Source organism: Uranotaenia lowii, chromosome 1 (genome assembly GCF_029784155.1).
Source record: "Uranotaenia lowii strain MFRU-FL chromosome 1, ASM2978415v1, whole genome shotgun sequence".
Classification (NCBI taxonomy): domain Eukaryota; kingdom Metazoa; phylum Arthropoda; class Insecta; order Diptera; family Culicidae; genus Uranotaenia; species Uranotaenia lowii.
The window spans coordinates 25,251,997-25,273,269 of NC_073691.1; the positions used below are offsets into that span (position 1 = coordinate 25,251,997).

Genomic DNA, 21,273 nt, shown 5'->3' on the forward strand with positions numbered 1-21,273 from the left:
AGGAAACCTTTCCGGAAGATATCATCGAATGTAAAATCTGATTCATCAGCATACAACTTTGATACACCAATAAATAAATTTTGCAGCTTGAACAGGATGACTTTCACCGCAAACTTAAAAGGCTGTTAGCGTGTGGTAGTAAAAATACCGGAAATCATGTGGAAAGTTGAGATTGTTTTAAAAATCAACACAAAATATCAAAATATTCAAACCAAAACTTTGTTGTTTTGTTGCGTCAAAATAATGTATTGTAAAATGAGCAATCATGTGTGTTTATTTTTGTCATTATTTCATTCTAAAACCTTCCGAGAAAAGAAATGATTTAAAAAACGGTATTTTCACAAGCTAATAAGCATACATGTATGAGCTAGTTGTCTACCATTACACTAATATATCAGGTAGAGAAAACAAGTTGAACGAGTTGAAAACATTCCAGTTTGGTTGGTTTTTATAAAACAGTGTTTTTTTTAAGAAAAAGGCACATTTAAAACTATTTTGTGAATAAAATTTTCATTGAAATCTACTTTTATCAAAAAAAATAAAAAAAAGAAAAATATCAGTTATCAGCATGAGCGAGTAAATTTACCATCGTCAGCCTGTTAACGATCAGAAGGTGAGCTTGATAAGAATCTAGATGCTTGTTCAAATCATAACAAAATGTACTTAAAATTTTGTCAGCAGCATCCATCATCTGCTAGCGTGGATTCTAGTGTGTGCTGGCAAAGTTTCTAGCATTGGCTGACAAAACGCTGATTTTTACATTTTGTTTTTAATTTTGAGTCACATAAATATATAAGTGAATTTTGAAACTTAAAATATTGTAGCATCTGCAAGGTTTCGACATTGAGCTGTATAAACTTTCAACATCAGCTTATGAACATTTCGATCAACTAGTAAAAATAAGATAAAATGGAAAGCTGTATTTTTTTTTTTTTTCATCTCGTTTTCCCATTCAGTCGAATAAAAACCAAATTTCTCAATCCTCAGAAGTTTTCGCTATATTCATTAAGATGTAGGGGAGATAAGGGCATAATTGTCACCTTAAGAAGGAGGCTTATTTGAGCATAGCAAACAGCTTCTTTTTGTGAGTTACATCACTGTTTCGTCTTAAAAAAACACTGGAGGAGTTTATTTGGTATCTTTCTGAAACGTGTAAAAATGCATTCTGAAATTATTTTTATCGAAAGCTAAAAATCGGTCACTATAGGGTCACCCTCTCTTGAGGCAATATAAGCACCATTAATTGGGGCACGATGAGCATTTTCTGCCGTAGAATCTAGCAGCGAATTCAACTCGCTGAAGTCAACTAAACTATGGAGCCACAGCTTGACAGATTTTGTCTGACTAGTTATCCTAGTGGTAAGGTGTCGTAGATGTAACTCAGAGGACTCGAGCTCGATTCCTGATCGAGTTGATTTTTTTTCTTCATTTACTATTCATGATTGATTATTCAGATTGTTGCATTACACGGCTAGTGGCATCATCCATCAAACAAAGCAATAACAAAATAATGTATGTGTATTTGTAGAATACAAACAATTCACACACACTAATAAATTATTTTTCTGGTGCTTTGGTTGGCGGAAGATGCGACTAGCCTTATAATACAACAACTAAATAATAAATCATGAATAGTAAATGAAAAAAAAACAAATTCACCTCGACCAGGAATCGAACTCGAGTCCTCTGTGTTACCTCTCCGACACCTTACCACTAGGCCAACTCGTCAGATGAAATTTTTCAAGCTATAGCTCTATAATAAAGTTGACTTCACCGAGTTAAACTTGCTGCTAGATTTGACGGCATAAAATGCTCATCATGCCCCGATCAATGGTGCTCAGTTCGCCCCGAATCAACAAACGTACGTACTTCCGTGAAAAAGAGGGGTGCTCACTATCCTATCTATCTCCCCTATAACCGTTATTTCATAAGTTTTTTCACTTTCCAGTCCTACGATATTATGGAAAATATTACTTCAAGAAATGTGCCCACAGAAGCAGAGAAAGTACCGCAACGAAAGTTGACATTGGCCAACGTCCTTGAGCAGCGAGAAAAAAACCAACAAAATAACGGTGGTTTCGTGCTGCACCGTTTTGTTTTTATGCATGTGCAGCAGCAGCCGAAAAAAAACAAACAACTTCGCACCAAATTGCATCCCATCAGCAGCAGTAGCAGCAGGTCGACATGCAACATCATCAGCAAGTCGGGCGCTTATCTGTTAATAATTTCACTTTTGAACGGCACGAAAACCGACAAGCGATCGACAGGTGTAAGATTTTATTTATAAATTTGCATCCGATGAGGTACCGTTGCATGCGTTTTTTCTCATTTTTTGGTTTCGTTTCGTTTTTTTTAGTTTTCGCTTTTCAAAATCGAACTCAAAAGGTGGTATCCCTTTCATTAGCGAATCGCGCATAGGAACTCACTTTCTCCCCAAATCGATCACCTACCTGTTGTGGCATGCAATATGGACCCTCCTTGAACCGGCGGATTTGAGGCGTCCAACATTAACAGGTTTTTCCATTCGGAAAAAAAACTTAATTGGCAATTATCCAACAACAAGCATTCGTTTGAACCAATCCACGAAACCACGTGGTGTGAAGAATTATGTCATATGTACGTACGAGTCGGGGCACAATTAATCAAGGGCTTCAATATGTTTATTTTACAACCTAATCACAGTTCAAACACGTGGAACGTCGTTCGTCAAGAAATTGATGTTGGCACCGAGACTGCCTCCGGTTGCCTCCAACAACAACAAATTCATCCATCATTAATCTGTGTGGGAAATGATAGTTGAAGGGCCCCTTGAAAGGTGGCACGAAAATTGACGCGCCTTCTAGCCTCAAACTTGACGAGCTGCGTGCTGCGTTGTTTACGCGTTCGGATTAAGCGTGTACGCTGAAAGGCTTGTTAATGCTGTCGGTGCTCAAAATAGCATAATAGCATCAGGTTTGATCAGTTTTGATCCAAGAGTTTGGAGTTGGAAGTTATGCTTTTCGGCGTGAAACTACTGTTGTTTTACCAAAAAAAATAGAATAGAATTCGTATCTCAATTTACTCACAGCTTCAATAAGCTTCTGGATTCAAACTAAAAATTATTTTATGACCTGGGAAAAATAACAACGTAAAAATAATTTTCACAACCCGAGAAAAAATCAATATAAGAAATAGCAGAAAAAAAATTGACTCAAGATCACTTCCTTCAGGCAGGACAAAAATAAAGGTCTTACGAAAGTACGCTGCCGACTTACACCAACCTTGAAGGAATTTGACCTAAAAAATTCGATGGTCTCGAAAGATTTTGTGGACTCAGTGATCCAGATTTCAATTTTGTATCAAATTGCAGAGAATTATATTTTGTGACGATCTGTCAAGCGATTTTTAAGAGAGCTTCCAATGAAGAAGTGCAAAGACTAACATTTTTTAGCGCCTCTCGAGTCATCTACGTAATATATTACACATGATATAATATACAATTTTATTGCGTACAAAATAGCAACAGACATGCTTTTGTGCAATTGATTCCAATTTATTGTTTATTCTTGCATTATTTTTAATTATCACTTCCTCCCCTCGCGCTGTTTCAACTCTGAGTGACAAAAGAAGGATTTGAAGTTTGTTCCGGCCTTATTAAAAATAATATTGAAAATATACGCAAAAAAAAAACACACAGAAAAATGAAAAAAATAAAAATGTTAAAACGCATGTAAAAAAGTCAAAAAATTGTCGAAAATATCAAAAGACCGTTGAACAAAATTTACATATTTAAAATTCAAAACTTAGTAAAGATATGAATACCACAAAAAACTATAGGAAGTATAAACGAATATTTTTTTTTATATTTATTTAGGACCTTTTTTTTGCATTCGGGTCCGTATAAATGAATAAATATACAACAAAAAATTAAAAGAAATATTAAAGAATATTAAAAGCATGTATAAAAAAACATTCAAATAAATTAGAAAAAGAAAAGTAGAGTGAAGAAAGAGTGAAGAAAAATATTAAAAATACTCGAGGGAATATGATAAAAATATTATAGTGTAAAAAATAATCAAAGAACATAAAAAATGAACAAAAAAATAGAGAATTATGTTGAAAACTGAACGACAGCATTCAAAACAACTGATGCAAAAGATAATAAAAATAAACATCAGGAAAATGCCAAAATAGAAAAAAACGAACACACAAATATAAAATCTCAGTGAAACTAAGAAAAACACAAGGTTGATAAAAACAGATGAAAATACTGAACTTAAAAGAAACAAAATGAAAATCATTAAATGGAAATAAGAATGGATCAACAGGCTATTAAATAAGCAATAAAAATTAAGAAATTTAAAAATTTACATAAGAATTTATGAAAACAGTGTACAAAAAAAAAACAAAAAGAAACTATTATTAAAAGAGTATGAAAACAATAAAAACTCGAAATTTAAACAATGTATAGTGTTCATTTTATGTTCTTTGTAACTGTAAATCCCTATTGCTAATTTTATAATTTTAACCCTATTCAGTTAATTACATTAAAATTCATTTATCATCTCCTTTTTTGCCTCGAGCCTTCAGAAGCGTTTTTTTTTGGCATTCTGAGCTTAATTTGGGATCACAACCTTAAAATAAGTTTTCTGGCCTTTAGGAGCATTTTTCGGGATTCTGAGCTTGATTTGGGATTGAAACTATAAAAGGAGTTTTCTGGCCCTCAGAAGCGTTTTTTCGGCATTCTGAGCTTAATTTGGGATCACAACTTTAAAATGCGTTTGATGGCCTTCAGAAGCGCTTTTTTGGCGGTTCTGAGATAAATATGGGATTAACACTTTAAAAGGCGTTTTCTGGCCTTCAGGAGCGTTTTTCGGCATTCTGAGCTTAATTTAGGATCACAACTCTAAAATACGTTTTCAGGCCTTTAGAAACGTTTTTTCGGGATTCTGAGCTTAATTTGGGATCACAACTTTGAAAGGCGTTTTCTGGGCTTCAGAAGCGTTTTTTCGGCACTCTGAGCTTAATCTGAGATCACATCTGTAAAATACGTTTTCTGGCCTTTAGAAGCTTTTTTTGCCGATTCTGAGTTTAATTTAGGATTGAAACCTTGAAGGAGTTTTATGGCCTTCAGAAGCGTTTTCTTCGGCATTCTGAGCTTAATTTGAGATCAAAACCATAAAATGCGTTTTCAGGCCCTTAGAAGCGTTTTTTTTGGCGATTCTGAGCTTTATTTAGGATAACAAATTTAAAATGAGTTCTGAGGACGTTGAGGCGTTTTTTCGGCTTTCTGAGCTTAATTTGTGATTAAAACTTTAAAAAGCGTTGTCTGGACTTTGACACGAATGCCAAAGCGTTGGTAAAGTGTCACAAAAAAAAAACAAAAAAAAAGTTGTCTGGACTGAATGACTTCTTTTTAAAAATTCGCACATTTTTTTCGATTTTATCACGCTCAAAAAAAAAATCACCGTGAATATGGCGAAACTAAAAATTAAAGTGAAAAAAAGTATTTTTATTGTCTTTAATCCATAATTTACAATATTTTCAGTAGTGGAAACGATTTGCATCAATAAATTCTGATTGTTAGATGTAAGTAACAAAGACTACTAAACTCAAAGGATAAATTTCAGTTCAAATTATTTTTCTCTATAGCAATTTTAAGATTTTTTCTTGAAATAAACCCAATTTGATAGTCTACATCTAATTTTTAGTTTTTATGGAAATTTATCAGTCGTTATTTCTTTTCACGATTTTGAAAAAGAGTTCCCAGACAAATGCGTCAAAAAATTTCTTCTGCAAATTTCAAATTTTAACATTTTAAACTTCACATCTTTGATTAACTGAAAAGTTCACCTTTTCGAAAAATATTTCGAAATTTGCTCAACTTAGATTTTTAAAGTGTGTTTCTCGAAATTTGCTTTATGGGCAGATTATTCTTTGTTTTTCATATTTAGAAAAATAGAAATCTTAGTCCTTTTTACATATTTTAAGGCAAAGCTAGCAGAATTTCATTTTGATCTTCTAAAACTATACATACAATACTAAAGGCTGTCCAATGAGGATTGAGGACACTTATTTCTTTTGAAAAACTATGTTGTTTACTATTTTATGTAGAGCGGCTAACCAAGCACAAATAACAACACTAGCATTAAAGTGACGTTAAAATACTCATATCGATTATAACAAGTGTTTTTAAAATCCAAATGACGATTTTGAACACTGTATAGCTAAAGTAAGAACAAAGACGCTTTTGAACAAAAATTAAGGTCCTAGAAATGGTTTCTGAGTGATTTCTAAAAAAGCGTGATAAAATCGAAACAATAACCGTGATAAAATCGACCGTGAATTTGGCGAGTATTGATAAAATCGAACAGTAATAAAATCGAAAAACTACTGTATTCATAAATTTTTAATCTCTACAAATCAGTATAGTATAGACACTCGGACCAGTCAAAACAATGAGCCCTAGTTGATTTATGGTGGGCAGAAGAGTGTTATTCGTTATAAAATTATTGATTTACGAAGCGAGTTCATGAAGCTTTGTAGAAAAGTTCTCGGATTGACGGCTGTGTGGTGCTTCAAGCACACGACTCCCAATTTTATTGGATTATTTTGTTGCTCAACTATAACCCAACTTTCTGTCAAAATTTGGCGAAATTTCAACGAGATTTATGAAAGTTATGTTATATTTAAAACATGTTTATTCGAGTATTTTTTTTTTCATTTTTGAAGACATAAGTTGTTTATTTGTTTCATTTATTAATAGAAGCTTTTAACCCTCATCCGCATTAGAGTGTCATTTTGACACTATTGCAAGTTTGAATGCTTGTAACTTTTTTCAGAAGCTTCGAAAAAGAAAAATTTCTTCGGGGACCCTAAATGAATTCAAAAGTTCTTTAATATTGCATCTTTACTTTATTTATGGACGAACCCTGGAAGCCTGGACAAAAAAAACTCCCTTTTCCGACTTAGAGTGTCATTTTGACACTCCAAAAGTAAAATCTATTTAATTCGTTTGAATTATTATGAACTTCATATAAAACTTATATCAATAGAAACCTTGTAATGTCAGTAAAATATGTTTCGAACATTATATACAGCTAAAGTTACAAGTTTTCTCGTTATTCAGCATGAAAGAAAAAAAAATCCGAAAAAACATGCCTTACGAAAACAGCTGTAGTTCATATGTTACACGTCCAAAAAAATATTTGCCTTATGCATATGAAAGCTGAAGTTAATGCCTATATCATGAAGACAAGAAATATTTTTTTAAATTTTTTTTAATGAAATGGTCACAAAAAGTTCAAAAAAGTGGTCTAAAAAACCTACTTTTCATTCGATTGCTAGTAAATACTGTTTGAGCGATGGTAGAGTTTTGAAAAAAATATGACTACAAAATCTATTGAAATTCCAACATTTTGCTGTCTTTAGATTTTTGATGCAACAAAAATTGAATTTACAGGAATTTTTCAAAGTTCACTACTTTGCGCGATTTTTTTACAAATTGAAATTTCATCTGTTTTTGTGGTCCACTGTCAGGTTGTACCCGGATTATCAGTGCTTTTACTTTGTTTGGACAAATCAAGAGTATATTCATTGGAAAGCACATTTAATCTACATTCTAGTGAGGTGCTACAATTCACGCTGTGAGATTTCACAAAAATATGAAAATTATAAACGTAAAATCATTCCTGAATTTCTAGAACTACAAGCAGCGGTCCAGCAAAACGTGTTTGTTTGCTCTCCGAGTAGGTACGGTGGGTGGTTATTCGGGCAGAGAGCGAAGCCGACAGACCAAGAAATGCACGACACGCATCGTTATTTCGTCTCTCGGCTTCGCTCTCTGCCCGAATAAAAGAGTTATGACGATTTTAGCTTGGAGTGTCAAATTGACACTCCTAGTGCTGATTAGGGTAATGAAATCTAATGCGGATGAGGGTTAAAAGACTTAAGTAATGAAACTGAATAATTCAAATGATATTTGAACATGAGTGCACGGAAAAAATGCTTTTAAAAAGCCGAAGGAAAGTTTTGATTGTATACTTTGTGGTCAATGATTGTGACTAAGGGTTCCGGGTCAGTCCTGAATCTGATTTGCTAGATATGATACATATGATAGGTATTGGAAATGCAATATTGGCCAATTGATAAACTTCTTAGAAAAAACAAATCAATATATAAATTTAACAATATTGATTCATTATTTTTATTTTCGCAGTTGTATGTCGCAAGATTTATTTAATTCCTTGGATATTATCACATAAATATACGATTGAAAATATCTGTATTTTAATAATGAATAAGTGTATATATTATTTCAAGATATAAATTAAACTTCTTTCCAGATATAAAATAGTTCCTTTAGTTAAAAATATTGAGACATGGTTTCGAGTCAGGTATAGTTGAGACTTGTCAAAATACTTTTTCAAAAATATGCAAAAAGCTTAATATTTAATGAAAATGCATTGAATCCGTGTACCCATAGTGAACAATTATGTATATAACACAGATTTTCTATCGAATCTAAAAAAGTCGTTATTTTTTACCTTTGGCATGCAAAAAGTTGATTTTGGATGAATGGCGGTGAATCCGTGCACCCATGGTAAATTGCTCTTCTTATAGAAAAACGATACCTTGAAACCTACAATAACAGGTATAACTTATGTGCAACATGTTGAAAAACTTCAGAGCGATGGGTGCTAGAAAATATCTACAACGAAAAAATTGAAGTGAAACCGTGCACCCATGGTCAACTGAATAGGTATATTCAATTTGCCGGTCTTTCTAGTTTCAAAGTGTAGATGTTCGTACCAAAAAGAAAATGTTTAAACAAAAACCAATAGTTTAAACTATAAAACTGGATTGGAGGAAAACCCCAAACAAAAGCCGCAGCCCTTGGCGTAGAGGATAGCCTTCAAGTCTTCTAAGCCAGCGGGTATGAGATCGAATCCCGGTCACGGCATACACAATACACTTACTGGGGGTTGGTGGTTTTAGCATTTGTGAGATGCTAGCCATCATATCCTCGAAAGTTTGTACACTTAGAGTAGAGGTGAGAAAAAGAATCTCTGCGAGGAAACATCAAGTTTTATTGAGAACCTGTATGTGTTTGTGTTCGTTTTAAAAAAAAAAAATCAGTAATAAGAAACAAGAATGTCGAATTTAGAAAGGAACCTTAAACAAGTTGATGCTTGAAAAGGGTAATCTAATCGGTCCAACGCTTTTGACCATATTGTTAAGCCAAAGCTTTAGCATGTCACGATGTTTATTTTGTTTTATTGAATTAGTTAAACTGTTGTCCAAGTTTTTCCCCAAAACTTGAAAGGAAAAACACACAAACAACTTAAAAACCACTCTAAATAAAGACATTTTCTCATGGGATTGGAACTTGGAACCCGAAGGAGTGGAACCAGAAAAGGCTTTTAAGAGCAGCGCAATATAAGTAGATCACTTTCGGGCGTGAGATGAGATGAGTCTTGCGTAACACACCTCCGGGGAGGTCCATAAAAGGTCAGTTTCAACAACAACAATTTAAATTTGCGGCTCACGCGTTTTGGGGGGTTCAATTCACGAGAAGACTGGTCCTGTGTTACCCGTAAAACGGAAGCCTTACGTCTTCCTTAGTGGGAATTTACTAGGGAAAAGTTATTCGTGCCTTACGACTTGGCCCAAAAGCTGACGTCGGTGGCGGTGGTGCGTTGATGCGTCGTGCGTATGGGCCTACCCTGTCACGCGCATGAGGCTCAGGGCGTCCTCTTATGCAGATTATTTTGCAATACTTTCTCCCCTCGGCGCGGCGAAGTTTGTCATTTTGCCAGCCAGTTACCCAAGTCAAAAAGTGGCGATGGAAACAATCTTTTGAACACCTACCTACAAGTTGAGGTACCTTTTACTGGTCAAGTGATGTTGTTTTTGTTGGCGTTGTTTTCACTTATTTTCATTCAACTGCGCAACGACTAAAGGAAGACGTTCTCCTCCGTGGTGGTGTCGTATTTTGACAACTTACATCTGCCTTCCTGCTTCTGGCACCTCTTTCTCTTCTATCTTGCATCGGGTATATCTAGGTGTCATCGTCTGAAAATGAAACTCTAAGCTGCCCCGCGACTTTCCTTTCCTCCGGTTTTTTTTCTGAGAGCCGGAAATTGCGACTCACGGTTGCTCGCAAAAATAATACTTAACTGACTCTATCAACAATTGACGACGTCGTCGTCGTCATCATTAACTACCTCGCGTTTTCCCCCCATTCTATCTCCCCATATCGCTAGATGCTTGGGGTAGCATTTGATGAAGCGTTATGTAACGCGTACTTATTACGCGCATCGATTCCCGGCTGTGATGTCGAGATTTGACTTTTAGAGTCAAACCTAGAGCCAAATGGTTGTACAATGGTTGATATTTATTGTTATTGTGTTACTTTTCGCTAAATGTCTCTTCACTGGCTAATGAGCTTCTTCGACGGCGGCGTCTTCAACAAACATCACCAAACGATCTGAAACAACCCCCGGGACTAGACTTTTTCGCCTAGACGATGACGCCGAGATTAAGATGCGATCGAAGATCCATCGTGTAAAAACAATCTTCCAAGATGTGCATCTCTAGTAGTTAGACGATGGGAAATCTTCCCGCTCAATCTTTAACGAGGGGGTTGAGATGATGCGATCGTTTGCAGAAACAGATATTCGCTATTAATGGGTACTTTTCTCGAAATAATAAGCTCCTCAACCCGCAACCAATAATGATGATCAGAAGATCATCTCGTCGTTAAAGAACCACCACAATTCGATTGTCACGCTCCAGTTGCGTAACAGCAAACAAGATACATGATCCGATCTGGAAGTTGTTCTCTGGTCGTAGCGAAAAGGTTAGGTTCTTACTACATGTAAAGTACCTTGTATAGGCGATAGATAGAGATGTTCTTGGGATGATTTTTTTGATCGTGATCGGTTTTCTTGCTTGTTCGCTGTTATGAATGAAGTGTGATGTCTTAATCTTGGCGTTGCAAAACCTAGCGCGGTGCAACATTGAAACGGTCAAAATTCTTCTACAGGTATTCTACTGTAAACAGTAAAAAGATGAAATTACATGCTCTAACATCGAAACTTCATTATACGAGACGCGTCGTTTCGACCCACAACTTTGTATTACCCTCCTCAAGTTGTTCGTTAAGTGTTCCAATCTTTTTTTAATTTATGGAATCATGCCTCAAAAGCTTTGCTGTCCTTTAGAAACTAGAATGGGGATATGACTTCTGGGCCTGGAATTTGGACTTTTAATCTGAATAATTCGGAAATGTTTTTTTTTTCAAACGACTTCACAACTTGAATAAGTTAAACGGGATCAAGGACTGCACTCGAAAAAAAAAAGCAACACTTTTGAATTTTTGAAATCTATCTCAACTCAAAGTCAATCGTCAAAATTTTTTGGGTGCGATATTGAGAAATATCTACATGTTCCAGTAGGAGGCGCCAAAATAGCTGGAAATCAACTATTCGACCAAAGTTCATGTGTTGAAATCTTTCGAAAAAGGGCTTAATTTCAAATCAAATCTCAAACGATTGGTTCCAGGAAGATAACGATTGTAGAGGGTTTAATCAAGAAAATATCAGACTTTTTACAAAATACGGTGGTCAAATCGTGCGCAAAATATTTGAACCTCAAGCAAGGAGAAATTTAAAAAAAAAATCGTAACGAGCTGCGAAACAAACCTTCTAAATAAGCGGCACCTCCCAGATCCCTGGACAGCGTTTTTGTTGACAAGTCTCACCTAGAAGAAAAACGAGAAAAAAAAATTGAAAAATTTAGTATCCTGTACTTAGGGTGGCTGACAATTTTTGGAAGGAAGGAACGATTGGCACAATTGATGGCCAAGTATACAAAGAAGAAGCCCCTCAAAAGCGATCGCAGGGTGGTCAGCGAGTTTCCATTTTTAAATTCCCGGTTGTTTCCCGTTTTCCCCGATTGAGGTTTTATGGGTTTCACTGTTTCAAAATGCGCAAATAAATATGCTCATCATATTTTTTGCCTAAAAATTAAGATATGTTTATGCAAGTTGAACGTAAAAGTGTGAAAGGACCTAGTTTTTTTAGTTTAATCTTGAATTTCCAAGATTATTCAAATTGCAGTCATGGAAACACGGTAAGAAATTAATTTTAGTTGTCCTAGCATTAACCGGAAATTGTTACCTTTTTTCAGTCATTCACACGATCTTTGCTTATAAAGGGAAATGCTTCATTTTTATTATTTGCATGAGATAAGTTATAGTTTTGATGAATGCCATGTATATAATACTTCTAAAATTTCAAGTTGAAATACTGAATTTTACTATTGAAATCTTAGAACAGATTCCAATTAACCTTATTAATGCTAACCCTGAAATGTTATTTGAGTATTGTCTCATATTGGATAATGAATTATGTTTTTGTTTTAATACATTGAAAAAAATTAGAATACGTTGAGTTCTTGATACTGGTAAATTTATCTAAATTTTAAGTCTGAATTGTCAGTCCCATCTCGAAAATGCATGTTTTTATTCGATTTTTCAATTTCAATTTCAATTCAAATTCTTCTAGTTTAAGCGAGAAATGTAGACAAGAATCACATAAAACTTGGTATCTTGTTACATCTTCTGGCTCCTGTGCGTCTATCAATTACCCGAATTAAATGATGGCATTTTATTTTTTTCTGTTTCCCACATAGGACAATTCCCGACCCCCCGACAAAAGTTATAATTGAGCTAAATTGTAAGAAAATATTTTCGAAACCAAATAAGATAAGTACTTCGATGTTATGTCGTTTCTCAGCAATTTGATGTTTGATTTTTTAACTTACGTTTTAATTGTTTTTGACAATTATTAGTGAAATTTTGTTTTTTTTTTAAATTTTTGTTTATATATTATCAATCAAATAAAAATTAGAAGTACAGTTATGATTTTGTTTTTTTATAAAGGTATTGTAAACTCAATTGAAAATAAGTAAAGTCACGTCAAAGAAAATCTCTTTGTTTAAATTAGGCTGAACAAATATAAATTTCTTCTTTTGTCAATCACCCCCCCCCCCCCCCCCCCCTCTCTACATCGAAATTTTCAAAAAACCTGAAGGGGGAAATAAATAAAGTTTGAAGTATTTTTTGTAAATTTCAAAAAATCAAGTATCCGAAAGATTACAAGACCAAAAAATTAAATTTTGGAAGAAACGAGTTATTTCATCTTTTGTATTCTTGATTTTATTAATTTTTTCGATAAAAAAATAACTTGATTTGTAGGTTTTGTGCAATGATATAGTGTGCAGTTTTGTTGCATACAAGATTTCATGCAATTTATTCCAATTTATATTTAAAACCAACCTCCAAGATATAGCTTTTCGGAAAATAAGTTAACCAATTTAGGTCTCCATGAATGAATAACTGAATTTATATCTCTTTTTGATACGTTCTATCAACATTCAAATTTTTTCATCAAATTTATTCGATATTTTAGTCGGACTCTTAACTCCCATAGTTTAAATGTGTTTGTTAGATTTTTGCTAATTTTCTCACGTTTCCTTTTAGCATAACGTGTTTTTCTGAGAAAAAAAATGAGCTCCTGATGAAATTTCGAACACCATCATTCTGGACTAGTGTATGATAATTCCAATTAGAAGTTAGAAAAGAAGTTAGAATTAAAACTTAGTTTTCAAGACGTGGATTCAATTGAAAGCTGTCTGATTTCAACGTATGAATTCAAATTAGAACTATAAAGTCACTGCATTTAGAAATTGTATACATTCTATTCACTTTTTTCTTAATGCAGATTTTCAAGGTATATTTTTTCAAGATATTCGAAAAGAAAGTGCCCAACGGTAGAAATTTTTTAATTAATTAACGCTTTAAATGCGTCAACTTCCAAGACTGAACGTATAAAACTTCACAGTTGTGAAATCTTTATTAAATTTAAAAACATCTTTTTTATTCACTGCAGTGCACTATAATGTTTACGCTGAGTTCAAAAATATTTTTTTTTTAATATTCCCGGATTAGCCCTCATGAATATTAAATCCCGACATTTCCCCGCAAACAATCCTGAAATAAACGACTAAAGATTGTAAAGTTTCTGAGAAAAAGTTACGTCATTATGAAATGAATGAATTTAAGGAATATTATGTTTTTATTTGGGAAAACATAATCCATAAATAATTTTCCCGGTTTGGTTTGGAATTCCCGGTTTTCCCGGTCCTATATTCAATTCCAGGGGTTTTCCCGGTTTTCTCAGTTTGCTGGTTGTTCTCTACTCAAATCAAACGAGCCCAATCTTCCAAACTCTTCTGCAAATTCAAAAATTTGAACCTTCGATGAATACAAATAAAATTTTCAAAAGAAACGTAAAAGATAAAAAAAATTGAATCAAATTTGCTTGGTGCAGACTTGAACCAAATTTATGATTTAAGTTTGAAATTTGGCTTTTTAAAAGTCTGCAATATTAAAAATGTTAAATAATACATCGAGAAAATATAGGATTTTTTGCAGGTTTGTTAGGTGAAGACCAGGTAGATGTTTTTTTTAAAGCAAACATTTTCCATAAAGAATCAATGCCATAATGAAAACCCTGTGGATGATTTTTATAATGAAATTTGGATTTTTTTTTTTCATAAAAGAAAATTTAACAAATAAACTCAAATTCTACTTTATATTTGTGATTTTCAGCTGACTTGTGTGTACGAACTTATTTTGATTAAAAATTTGAAATCTGCAAATTGAATTGACAAGCCAAATCTCTTGAATTCGTCAAAAATTTTATGTTGATTGTAAAACTCATTTACTAGCTAAATCTTTTTCTGAATTTTGAGTCTGCATTCTTAATCTGAATTCTGAACCTGAATTAAAAAATTGAACTGTGAGACTGTTTCCGAGTTCCTACACAATTTCTGAAATGTACAAAAGAAAACACGATTTCCTAATCTTAATTCAAGATCATAATTTTATGAGCCAAGTTTTAGAGCCCTCATTCATGATTATTATTCCTATTATTAAAATTCTGTAGTTCTGGTTTAAGCATAATTTATTTCTTAAATTATTTATTTCAATCTGTTATGTGAATTTGAATTAAAATATGAATTCCAAATGATTAATCTGAATCTGAGTTTTGAATTTTTGATCGCCATTTAGAAGCTTTAAATTAAGGTTGCCAAAATTTTTTCAGCACGTATCCGGGACGGACAAACCGGGCAATTTTGTTATAAAAACCTGGCAAATCCGGGCATTTGATTTCAAAAGTGACGACCTGAAATCCGGGCCATATCCAGGCAAATTTTCTCAAAACCTTGAAATTACTCAACAAAAATCAAGAAAAAATATTTAAAATTTTTTTTTTTTCATAAAAACTCATTGATGGATTTTGAATCGCATTTTAGACTTCCGAAAAACTTTTCATGATTATTTAAAAAAACTAGCTCAAAAAATTGCGTTTTGGAGTCATTTGTTGTTTTTTTTAGTATGATTTGCCAAATAAATAAATTTGCCCGGGCAAAGTCCGGGCAATTTTCAATGAAATCCGGGCAACCGAGCCGGGCCGGATTGTTCCGAAATTTTGTACAAAATATCCGGGCAAACTCGGATAAAATCGGGCAATCTGGCAACCTTACTTTAAATGTTTGAATTTTGTGTAAGAATTAAGTTTAAGAACTCCGATTTGGAATATGAAACAAAATTTTTCCTTTCTTCATATTCGAAAACTATTATCAAAATATTGAAAATGTAGATCATTTTCGAAAAAAATGATTCAAATTTGATATGAAATGCAAAACCAAATTTGAACCAGAATTTTAAAGCAGTTTTCAATTCTTATTTCTTATGATTATTCGAACTGAAAATCAAGAACTCTATACAGAATCTGAAATACGAAAATAGAAACCAACTTTGGTTAAGCAAATATGGAACCAACACCTCCAAAATGGGTTTGATTTAATTCAAAATTTACTAGTCAGCCCTGAATTTAAATGAACAAGTTAGAAATTTTTGAAAACCTGCAGCATAATTTTGAACTTGGGATGGGTTTTTGAGGTTTTGGCAGTAGTTTTCAGTCTAGATTTTTACCCTTGAATAACCTCACTCTTGTATAATAATTAGATCATGAATTTAAAATTTTGAGTGTAGAATAGAAACCTCGCTTTATTGGACAATCATTTGTGGGGGGTTTAACTCCCTAACCCCCACCCTTTTCCTACGGCCACGATATAATTACAAATTACAAGAAATTGTTGCGTTTTGAGCTAAAATTAAACATTTTAGACCTCAATACACCTCAGAAATATTTTTTCTAACTAGCCTACGAACGGTCTTGGTCATTTTTTAATTTTTTTAGCTAAATTCAGTACTTTAAAACATTTCAAACGACTTTAATGCACCAAAAATACACTTGGCAGTTATAAACCCTTAAAAAGAATAATGTTTAAAAAAAAATATTTCATTTCTTAGACTTTTCAAATTATACGGAAACTTGTTTTTTTTTTGCATAAGTTTCTTAGCAAGAGTTGAAAGAAGTTGTTTTCATCGACAGAAAAAATTTCAACGAATTAATTATTCATACGACAGAGGGTAAAAAAAGACTCAAAATCGCCTTGCATGTTTTAAATGACATGCGTATAGAAAACATCAAAAACTCGAATAAATTTTCGATACATTCAAAATTTCAGTTGATTTTTTTTAATTTGAATTGAGGATAATAAAGTTAAGAAATTCATGCTTTTTAAAAGGCATAAAAATGTTGAAATATATGACTTTCAGACCTGAATTTAAACACTGTATGAGTGAAGCTAAACGCCACTAGCTAAAAAAAACTTACAACTAGAGTGGAATGTACGAAGCAAAAATGTATGAAAACTTTGGGATTTGTTTTATTAGTTTGGTATTCTAGAAAATGTGATGTATTAATATTATCTTATATTAAATTCCATATTTTAAAGCTTTAAACTCGTAAACCCACATTTCAAATCCGGGAAAAAAGTTTCCCATTTGAACAAACATATGAAAAGGGCTAAACTTTATTTCAAAATAAATTTTTAAATTAAAGAAAAATAAAACAATAATTTTTGGAATAAGACGAAATATAAACGATTTTCGAACTCTTGGGCTTGAGGTATGAACTTGAGCACTTCTTGGTGTGCGAAAATTGGCTCTTAGCATTCTTCGCTCTCGAACTCCAAGCCTTTAGAAGCATTTAAATTTGGGATCACAACTTTAAAATGCGATTTCTTGCCTTTAGAAGCGTGTTTCGGCGATTCTGAGCTTAATTTGGGATCACAACTTTAAAATGCGTTTTCTGGCCTTTCAATGCGTTGCAACAAAACTTGGAGGCTCAAGAGCATTTCAATCCCTGCTTCCTATAATTTTATGTTTTATTCATTATTTTGCTTGTGGTTCTAGAAATTCAGGAATGATTTTACGTTTATAATTTTCATATTTTTGTGAAATCTCACAGCGTGAATTGTTACACCTCACTAGAATGTAGATAAAATTTGCTTTCCAATGAATATACTTTTGATTGGTCCAAACAAAGTAAAAGCACAGAAAATCTGGGTACAACCTGACGGTGGACCACAAAAACAGATGAAATTTTAATTTGTAAAAAAATCGCGCAAAGTTGTGAACTTTGAAAAATTCCAGTAAATTCAAATTTTTGTTGCATCGAAAATCTAAAGACAGCAAAATGTTAGAGTTTCAATAAATTTTGTAGTCATATTTTTAAAAAAAAACTCTACCATCGCTCAAACAGTATTCACTAGCAATCGAATGAAAAGTAGGTTTTTCAGACCACTTTTTTGAACTTTTTGTGACCATTTCATTAAAAGAAAATTTAAAAAATATTTCTTGGCTTCATGATGTAGGCATTAACTTCAGCTTTCATATGCATAAGACAAATATTTTTTTGGACGTGTAATATATGAACTACAGCAGTTTTCCTGAGGCATGTTTTTCGGATTTTTATTCTTTCATGCTGAATAACGAGAAAACTAGTAGCTTTAGCTATATATAATGTTCTAAACATATTTACAACGTTTCTATTGATATAAGTTTTGTTTAGATCGGTTGAACACGCCAAAAGTTATAACGATTTGAGCTTGTAGTGTCAAATTAACACTCCAAGTGATGATTAGGGTAATGAAATCTGATGCAGATGAGGGTTAAATTTCGACAATCTTAAAAAAAATTATGTAACTATCAAAAAACAAGTCCATCAGGTAAGGTCGAATTAAAAAAAAGTTAGAAAAACAAAAAAAAAATCATTAAAATGTTCAAAATTTTAGCGATTTTATTGTAGGATTTGAAATTATGATCTTCGGCTTTCTGGGCCATCAATCAATTCCCTCTTTATTTGTCGATCATCAATCTCGGATGAAAGACTCGTTCGAAATTTCCCAAACAATGCATTAATCTAGATCTGTCTGATGTTTTGGTTGATTTATTTTGTATCCCGCTCAAAAAAATTTTATACTATAAATTTAAAGAATCGGGTTTTCTTTTGTCGCACTGATGGTAATAAATTTTTACTCATCTGGAAACAATTTGTCGATGATAAACTGGTGGAATAAAACCAATATCCCATTGAAGAAAAAAAACCGTATCAAGACTCTGTGTTCAATTTTGGGTCAGAATGTGTTTTCTAAAATTTAGTCAAGTTCTTAATCCACAATTTTTATCTTAAATGAAATACCGAGTATTTTTTATCTCCAGGACCGTGCCTTACACTAAAAACGAATAAATTGGCAAATTCTTTTGTTTTCTCTGGTTAAGCCTTTTTTAAAACGTCTCCACCTGCAAATGACTGCTTAACCCATGAAAGAAAGCAAAAAAAATAACTAAAAACCTCAAAACGTGAATAGGCATTAAAATGACGACGACGACGACAATAAGCTTAATTTCCGCCCCATCATTCGGTGGTTATGGAATATGATCCGACCAGTTAAGGATCAAATTTCCCCCGTGGCAGGCAGCCCACTATTCATTTTTATTGGGTTAAACAAATTTTTCGTGTGTACCGGGACTGTTCCTGCCAGCCCTTATAAAGAAAGACCCGAGAATTGCAATACTTCCCTCTTCAGTCAGAAGCGTCTGATTATATGTGTCAATTCCTGTCGGCTTTTGAATTAGCATTGCTTTTGAAGAAAAAAAATGTCAGTATGAAATTCGATACAACCGGAAATTTTCCTGCTACTTCGAGTCGGTTATTCACGTATGCATGTTATTAAGGAATGATTAGCTTATTTTCAACACCCAGAAGCCTGGCGCTTCTAACGGATTATGACCAAGCGTGATTTGAATTAGCTGGAAAAATGTGACGGTGACGTTTCGATGACAAGTTGTTTGACAATTTTGGACATCCGTTAGTTGCCGCCAACGGGTTTGACCTAAATAAACAAAATTTCCAAACCAAGATATCTTAAAAAGGACGTATATACTGCAAATGAGCTTTTTATGGACCTTTAAAGTTCGTTGAAAGGTCTGAATAAGTTCCAAAGTGAAAACGGTTAAAATTTCTCAGTCAAATCTGAGCTTTAAAATTTGAATGCGACACTTTAAGTTTCAATGTGACTTTAAAGACACAATATTCCGAAGACTGTTTCCATGAATTTCCATTCAAAAATTTTTAACATCAAAAATGTCTACATTGGAAAATATTCGAGGGGAGAAACTTGCAACAAAATCGTGCTCTACGACGTCGATGCAAAACTCACTAATTACTCGAAACCCCACACGATAAATGGTTTCTGATTTGCATGTTTTTCCCACCAATAATGAAGCCAGGTTATTAGTGAGCCAATTACGCGAATACCCCTCGTCGCCTCTCTCTCTGTGAGTTCCCTCGTCCGAATTACTTCGACTAAAAAGATCGAATTTTCCCCTGCCCTCTTGTCACACAATTGGCAACTCTATTCCGGAGCACCGAAATCGAAACCTCCTGACGACGACGGACGATTGATGAACGAGAGAGCCCTTCTCGAGTGTTGAAGACACGATTTGCAATTCGCTCGATTGCACAAATGCATAATTAAGCACCGGTCCAAGTCCGAGAAAACCGCGCGAGCACGATTTCGTAAATTATAATTATTTGGCGGTGGTGTCCTGACCTGTTTCTTCGATTATTTAGTCTCCGGTTCTCCTAAAGTTTTCGGTTTCATTTAGACCGAGCGGAACCATTTGGCTTTGATTTGGTTTCGATTTCTTTAAGAAGAGAGACCTGAAAAAAACCACAATCACGAACCGTGTTAGAAAAGACAAAATAATGGAATGAGGCGCACCTTAGACACGAACTACTACCCACTTTGAAGCACATCCTCTAGCATCTTCTCCATCAGCAGCAGCATCATCATTCTCATCAAGCTCATCACACCACCAGAATACCATCATCAATTTCCACTCCAAAGCACGAAAATCGTGTTTTCCTCAACCAAATCAAAAATCAACTGGAGTCCACAGGAAGTGAAGGAGATCAAATAAAAAAATATAGAGAAAAAACATCACTTCACTTTCCCAATAATTGGACGAAGCTTTCGCTTTTTCCCAGGTTGAAAAAATACCTGTTGTAAAAATAGAAAATGCTGGAAATGCCAAAAGGAAGCTTTCCCATCAATTTAATCGACAAACTCAGAGTTCCATCCAGTATTATGATTCAATCATAGACCAAATGGAAGGAAACGTTGCCCTCACCTCATTTTATCTAATAGACCATGAAAAGCTCCACCTTCGTCGTTGGAAGGAAATGCCAATAAAAAGTCAAGTGCTCCACTAGAATAGTTGCCCGGTCGCCACCATTCTCGATTGGTTAGAGTAACACTGGAACTAGAATAGCACTAAAAGAGCCAGCCACCACCCCCATTAGTGATCGTGATGAGCGAAATGTCGAGCGGAAATTTGATTGCCGCCAAATGCTATTTCCACTTGATGGTGCCACCTTTTATGAAGTTCATAAGAGGAACAGGTGGTTGGATTTGTTAAGGTGTATAATATTTTAGTCATAATGCATCTGACACGATTTGCTTGGGGAGGTTCTCAGGTTAAACCGTTTTTCACAACCTGGAAGTAAGCTAATTTACCGAACGATGAACTTAAAATGAATGTTGATTTTTATTTTCTTTCAAAACGCTTTCTTTTGATAAAAAAAATTTATTAAAAATTATGTTCTATTACTAGTTCTTTTTTCTCATTTCTCATTTCTCATTTCTCTTTCCTCATTCCTTATTTTCATTTCATATTTCTCATTTCTCATTTCTTATTTCTTATTTCTCATTTCTCATTTCTCATTTCTCATTTCTCATACCTCATTT

The 21,273-nt window shown here is 33.7% G+C and overlaps 1 protein-coding gene across 5 annotated transcripts in view; it reads right to left on the reverse strand.

Moving 5' to 3' along the window:
* The window catches only part of LOC129741867 (uncharacterized), a 544,810-nt gene that overhangs the window by 388,718 nt on the left and 134,819 nt on the right, over positions 1 to 21,273 (reverse strand). The window contains exon 2 of one of the 5 annotated variants that reach the window (XM_055733685.1): positions 11,685 to 11,743. The exons of the other annotated variants lie outside the window; for them this stretch is intronic. The gene's annotated coding sequence lies outside the window, so the exon portion shown is untranslated. The remainder of the gene's footprint in view (positions 1 to 11,684; positions 11,744 to 21,273) is intronic. 5 annotated transcript variants of the gene reach the window in all.